Source organism: Urocitellus parryii, chromosome 2 (assembly GCF_045843805.1).
Source record: "Urocitellus parryii isolate mUroPar1 chromosome 2, mUroPar1.hap1, whole genome shotgun sequence".
NCBI lineage: Eukaryota > Metazoa > Chordata > Mammalia > Rodentia > Sciuridae > Urocitellus > Urocitellus parryii.
Window position 1 is genome coordinate 173,449,153 of NC_135532.1, and position 6,231 is coordinate 173,455,383.

Genomic DNA, 6,231 nt, shown 5'->3' on the forward strand with positions numbered 1-6,231 from the left:
GAAGGTGCCAGGTACAGAATAAGCCACCCAGAACTAGGGGAGCCGACAGCCTGGTTTCCTTCTAGGAAAGGAAGGTGTGAAAGGGACTGCTGTTGAGGTCCTGCAGGCAGAGTGGGTGCTGGGGAAAGAGCGAAGGCTCTGGAGTCCTTGCAGGCAAGCACTTCCTCACTGGCCCTTAGTCTACACATCTGCACAGTGGGCACAGGGATAATGATGAGCTGAGGATGCAGTGGAATTTCTACAAGTATTTGGGGGCCCTCTCCATTCACCTCCGAGGAAGGAAAGCATGGAAAGAGACAAGACAAGAATTTGTGTAAGGAGAGCCTGTGGCTGTTCTGGGTGGAGGGGCCAGCTCATGGACATGGGGAGGGGGGGGCTTCAGTGCCCAACTTTTGATACAGTCTAGCTCTGGAGAGGAGATGGTGGAGGGGAGTGGGCTGGCTCAGGAGGCTGCTGCTCCCTCCAGGGTTCTCAAAACCTGGGGTCTGGTCAGCCTGGCTGGGTCAAAAGAATTAGTATCTCTCAAACTCCAGTAAGCTCACTAGAGACGATGATTATGCGAATTGGTAAGTTCTTTTGAGGACTATGGGTGAGAGATTGGGGGACAGGGGTTAGAGATTCAGAAGTGATCAAAATGAATCAATCTACTAAAAAGCAAAATATACAAAGGATGAAGGGTGTCTGGAAGGACACTTCCGAGAGTTTTTTTTTTTTAACTCCTCTCAGAGCAGTTAAAGCTGCAGGCCCTGGACACAACCTAACTGTGACTATGTAGTGAGGGTTCAAGTCTAGGCACCAATATCTGTATTGTAATAATTAATACATAATGACCTAATAATCAATATATTATGATCTGTTGTATAATAGTATCTCTGTATACTGTATAACTGTATCATTCAATACAGTTATTATCTTAGTTTGATTTAAATGTGAAATTGACTTAAGAAAAGCTTTCACAGGTTTCATGAGCTGTTATGGCCTGGATTGTCTTGAATTTCTGATCCCCCTTTAACCTGTCTGGGTAGCTAAACCCAAGCCCAAGACTACCCTGAAACAATTAGGCCATCCACCCTCAGTTGCTTGACTCACACAGAGCCTGAAGGCAGCTGCCCAGAGAAGTCAGAAGTTGACTTTCAGACAGCAAGGACCTGGCCTGCCCCCAGCCCTCTGCCATCAGAATAAAGATGACTGACTGCTCTTCACCTCCTGTTCTTTGGTCAGAACCTCTCCTTCCTTCACACCAGCCTCAATAGGAGCAAGAGGCAACATTAAAATTCACTGATGGTTGATTCAGCGGCGGATGCATTTGAGTCTGTATAAATGGTTAATGCATTTAAAGAACGATGATGATTTCTCTTACCTTTTTCAGGACCTTAAGTCTGACCTTCATTAGATAAATATAGAGGATGCACAAGGCAAGGAGAAAGCGGGAAGTCAGGAGCACGGTGCTGAGCAAGTTTATAAGTCCCTTTCTGACACATGGCTCAGGGCTTGAACTCAACCTCAGAAGGGGCCAAGTTTGAGGGACATGGAAAGAGACCTGACTGAGGAGTCCAGCTGCTGCAGACCCAACCCAGGCAAGGGGCTGGAAGGCACGTTAGTAAGAACAAGTGGAGAGAAGTGACTTCTCCCAAAAGCATCTTAGTTCCCTGTTACCTGGCACCCAGCAACTCTCTGAGGTAGACTTTTAGACCCATACCCCCAGAGGGTCCTGCCTGGTGACCCTGCCCTCTTCCTCCTACCCATCCACTCTGCCACCTGGAGCCCTGCAAAGCCCTGGCCCTTCTCTCTGGTCCTTCCCCAACTAGTTAACAAGAGGATGGATCTGAAAAAGACATTACAATGTAGAGTTTCCAAAGGAAAAGATGGGAATGGAAATGACTGAAGAAATGATCTACAACACCCTTAGTGACCTACTGATCCACTTGAGGACATCTTTGACAGCTCTAGTGATGAAGAAGAAAGCCAGGATGTTGTGAATCAAGTCCTTGAGGAAATCAGAATTGAAATTTCTGGAAAGATGGGAATACCGTGGGTTGCTCTAAGTTTATCATCTGCCTCTATTTCAAAGGCTACAATCTCCAATGAGGAGACTGACCGCCCTTGGGAATAATGGATTAGCCAAAGAAGTCTTATTTTTGCTCTCTTATAATTATTTCGTATAAAGCAAACAGTCCAGATTGCTCTTATGAATCACATTTATTTTGAAAAAATAAAAACCAGGAGTAAACAGTTGTTTCCATTTTTAGGTATTTTTAGTCTTCTACCAAATAATGATGAAAAGATGGGAGATTTGTAAAAATGTTGAAATATTTTTTTTAAAGAGAGAGTGAGAGAGGAGAGAGAGAGAGAGAGAGAGAGAGAGAGAGAGAGAGAGAATTTTTTTAATATTTATTATTTTTTAGTTCTCAGCAGACACAACATCTTTGTTGGTGTGTGGTGCTGAGGATGGAACCCGGGCCGCACGCATGCCAGGCGAGCGCGCTACCGCTTGAGCCACATCCCCAGCCCGGTGTTGAAATGTTTTTATACAGAATATTAATTCTGTATCTGTTGATTGTCCTTTGTAAATGACTATGTGTTATGACCAGAGGTGGTTCAGCTGCCAAAAAAAAATTCTTTTTTGCATTGTATTACTTATTTAGATATTTAAGCTGTTTTTGTAAGCTTGTGAACACTGACAAATTATTTCTCTCACAGAACTATAACCACACAATCTCAGACAGTATAAATACTTGGCTGGACTAATATTAATATACATTACCACCAGACATGGTGGCACAGACCTATAATCCCAGTGACTTGGAGCCTGAGGCAGGAGGATCACAAGTTCAAGGCCAGCTTTATCTATATAGCAAGACCCTGTCTCAAAATAAAATAAAAAGGGCTCAATGGTAGAGCCCACCTGGGTTCAATCTCCAGTACCACAAGCACACACATACACACACACACACACACACACGTATCACCATTTTGTCAGATACATATTAAGACAAATTATCAAGTATCCCAATATTAGCCAGGCACGATGGTGCATGACTATAATATCAGTGGCTCAGGAGGCTGAAGCAGGAGGATTGTGAGTTCAAAGCCAACCTCAGCAAAAGTGAGGCACTAAGCAACTCAGTGAAACCTTGTCTCTAAATAAAATCCAAAATAGGACTGGGGATGTGGCTCAGTGTTCAAGTGCCCCTGAGTTCAATCCCCAGTACCAAAAAAAAAAAAAAAAAAGTATCCAAATATTGTTATACAGTTCAAAGGCATATAAAATATTAGATGTCTGCTTAATTAGCAGAAACTCACTTTTTTTTTTCTTTTTGTAAGATGTTGAGAAAAGAGGGGGGAAATCATACTTCAAACAAAAAACAAATTGGTAAACAACTTCTGATAAGTATGGAAAAACTTCCAAGAATTTCAGAAATTTTATGATTAAGGATTGTTTCAGCTACGTTAAAAAAGCATCTCTACTTTTTTGGGGGGAGGGGTGTTACTGGGGATTAAACTCAGGGGCACTTGAACACTGAGCCACATCCTCAGTCCTATTGTGTATTTTATTTAGAGACAGATATTCATTTAGCACCTCACTTTTGCTGAGGCTGGCTTTGAATTCTCTATCCTCCTGCCTCAGTCTCCAGAGCCCCTGGGATTACAGGTGTGAGCCATGGCAAAGTGCCAAAAAAAAATAAGTAATTTAACAATTATTAAATTATTAATAGTTATTAAATAATTATTAAATTAAGGAACATATTCTACATGTTCTGTATGAGATAAAGGAAATATTTTACTTAGAACATTTAATAGCCCCCTCCCATTTTTTTTCTAGGCTTTCCCCATTAAGTTGTAGCTCAGAGCACAAATGTTAAATTAACTGCAAGTTCTGGTTTTTTTGTATGGAGACTTTAAATATACATGCTTCTGGCTGGGCATGGTGGTACATGTCTGTAATCCTAGAAGTTCAGGAGGCCAAGCAGGAGGATGGAAAGTTCAAGGCCAGCCTCAGCAATTTAACCAGGCCCTAAGCAACTTAGCAAGACCCTGTCTCAAAACCGGGTCTTGGGGATGTGGCCAGTGGTTAAGTGCCTCTGTGTTCAATCCCTGGTACCCAAACAAACAAATAAAAAATAAAGAAATGTGCTTCTGTAAAACTTGGATTTTTCAAAATGGAGCTTTTTTAAAACAGTACAAAATAAGACTTTTATAAAGTTGTTGAATAGTCATCATAAGACCTGCAAAAAAATTAAAAATCAAAATCAAAATCAAAAGACCAATGGCTAAGCAAACCTGATATATTTTGGTATGAACATAAGAAACATCAACAGAAAGTGAGCAAGCAAATGACCATATAGGCCCTACAATGTTTGAAATGACTGAAGGAATAGATCACATAAGGTATAGAGCATTCTTAGTTTCTGGAATTTTTGTTTTGTATGATATTAAAAATATGCAACTATTGTGCTGGGTATTTGGGTACCTAATTTTTCTAAATTTCTTATTTATGGATAAATTCTAGTTTGGAAATAGATTTTAAACATAATTCTGCATGATTTCAGAAAAAAAAGTCAATTGGTAAAAATGACAAGCCCATTTTAATGGTTGAACAGCAAGAATCTTTCACTATGTGTTCAAATAGGTTGATCATAACCCAAACATAGAGGTTGAAATTCAAGCTTGTCACCTGGTAAAACTGCTTTCCAATGCTCCTGGGGAAGCTTCATCAGACTTATTCACCACACCAACATGTGACTAATGTGTACAACAATTAAGTCCTGTCTTAGATTCTGCTTCCAAGGCAATAGTATCAGGCACCCCAGTTTCGTTGAATATAATGAAGTGGCACCCCCTTTCTCCACAGAAAAGCCCTCTTCACTATGGCTGATTTTAGGACTGTCAGCAAAACAGTCTCTGCAAGAGTCCAATGTAAATAAACTTCCTATTTTCGTGTCACACTGTTTTACTTGGCCACTGGCCAGGAAGATACCAGCACTCCAGGTGCGGAACACCCCTTACTAGTTTTTCACAAACATATCCAGTTTAATACTTTGTAGAAATGTGCAAAAAGACCTCTGGCCTTGAGCTAGGCTTCATAGAGATGTCTACCTTTTTAAGATAAGTTACAATTGGGCTCCATGGTAACAACTGGCAGGGGAAGAAAAGAAAGGGGAGAAGAAGCTCCCCACTTCTCAGGTGTTGTCCTTGAAGGGTTAACATGCCCAGAACAGTGAAAGAACAAGCTGCTTTTATGTGAACTTCTGCAGACTGTGAACTTCTGAGCCCCTCCCCTTACATGTTGGGTACAAAACTCCCTGAACTCGGGGTTCAGGGGATTGATTGATTACAGCAAAAGCTGTGCCCTCTGAACCTAGCTGCAGTCAAATAAAACTGTTTCCTGCTATCTTCGGTGCCTTGCCTCGTTTGTCCCTACAACAATAACAGTTGTTTCTATGACTTTTGATGTCTTTGAAGTGCAGCCACATTTTAGGATGATACTCCTCCAAATACTAAAATTGTTTGCTGTTAAAAGCTCCACACAGCTTTTGCCTCAAGAATTATACTGCATCTTGGTATTTCATTCCACCTTCAGTTAATGCTAAAGCAACAAGCACGGGAGTGCTCCCAAGACCTGCAACACAGTGGACAGCCATACAACAACCAGGTTCTTCACAAAACTTAAATTTGTAAGACTGGTTGGACAGCAATACGCCATCATCAAAAGGTCAAATGAAAACATGGATGGCTTCTTTCTCCACAAGAGTAGGGTCATAAGTTGCTTCACATATTCTTATTATTGCAGTAACTCCACACTTCTTAAGTTCCTCTGTGAGTATGTTTTAGGTTGCACTGTGTGTAATAAGAAATCTCCACACTTTTACGGGGGCTTCTTGTACATGATTTCCACAGGCGCAGCAGGGTCGTTCATTTGAGCCATGTTCATTTAATTAAGAACCCTGAATAGAGTTATGAAAGAATGTTTAAAATGGAATACAAAAATGATGCTAAGTAACTGACATCTGCTTCAATCAACTCCATCTGGCACTCTCAGTGTTTGGAGATTGAAGTTGGGAGTGGTGGGAGACGGAAGGAGCCTGCTCACAAGAGGCAGCCAATCTTCAGTCCAGTGATACTAAGGCAGTAGAAAGGATGTGCCCTGAGACAGCCCTTGTAAAAATGCTCTGTGCTTTCAACCCAGCTCCTCTGTGTCCAGGCTGACCACTCTTATGGGGGCTTCTTAGT

The 6,231-nt window shown here is 41.5% G+C and overlaps 1 pseudogene; it reads right to left on the reverse strand.

The window, feature by feature from the left end:
* Positions 1–5,369: 5,369 nt before the first annotated feature.
* Positions 5,370–5,926, reverse strand: LOC113187518 (protein tyrosine phosphatase type IVA 1-like; annotated as a pseudogene).
* Positions 5,927–6,231: the final 305 nt, after the last annotated feature.